The sequence below is a fragment of the Corvus brachyrhynchos genome, unplaced genomic scaffold (assembly GCF_000691975.1).
Source record: "Corvus brachyrhynchos isolate BGI_N302 unplaced genomic scaffold, ASM69197v1 scaffold29, whole genome shotgun sequence".
In the NCBI taxonomy this organism is placed as follows: Eukaryota; Metazoa; Chordata; class Aves; order Passeriformes; family Corvidae; genus Corvus; species Corvus brachyrhynchos.
Window position 1 is genome coordinate 3,229,698 of NW_008240033.1, and position 897 is coordinate 3,230,594.

Consider the following 897-nt stretch of genomic DNA (forward strand, 5'->3'; position numbering starts at 1 on the left):
CCCGTGTAACAATACAGGCGGGGGGATGAACAGATCCAGAGCGGCCCTGCCAAGAAGGACTTGGGGTGCATGAGAGGCTGGACATGAGCAGGCAAAGTGCCCTCCCAGCCCAGAAAGCCAATTGTATCCTGGGCTGCATCAAAAGCAGCGTGGCCAGCCGGTCAAGGGAGGGGATTCTGTCCCACTGCTCCACTCTGGTGAGACCCCACCTGGAGTGCTGCATCCAGCTCTGGGGCCCCATCACAGGAAGGACATCAACCATGATGACCAGAGAGTTGGAGTACCTCTTCAGTGGGGAAAGGCTGGGAGAATTGGGATTGTTTAGCCTGGAAGAGAGAAGGCTTTGGGGTGACCCAATTGTGGCCTTCCAGTACCTGAAGGGAGCCTACAAGAAGGATGGAGAGAATCCATTCACAAGAGCATATAGTGACAGGACAAGGGGCAATGGCTTTAAATTGAAAGTGAGCAGCTTTGGAGTAGACATTTGGAAGAAATTTGTTACTGTGAGGGTGGGCAGGTACTGGAACAGTTTGCCCAGAGAAGTTGGGGGTGGGGGGGTGCCCCATCCCTGAGAGTGTTCAAGGACAAGTTGGATGGGGCTCTGAGCAACATCTGGCCTAGTGGAAGGTGTATGTGCCCACAGCAGGAGGGTTGGAACTAGATGATCTTTAAGGTATCTTCGAACCCAAGGCTTTCTATTATTCTATGATTACCTATAGGAATTTCTAAATGTTGGATAGGGATTAGAAATGCCTCTATAGTCATCAAAGCTCTTCTCTGACTTCCATAGGCCTTACTATATATACTATGATCCATGCATAAAATAAAAAATTCAAGCAGGCAAGATATATGGAAGCATGTCTGGGAGCACAGAAGATTATGTGGTGAGAACAGGTC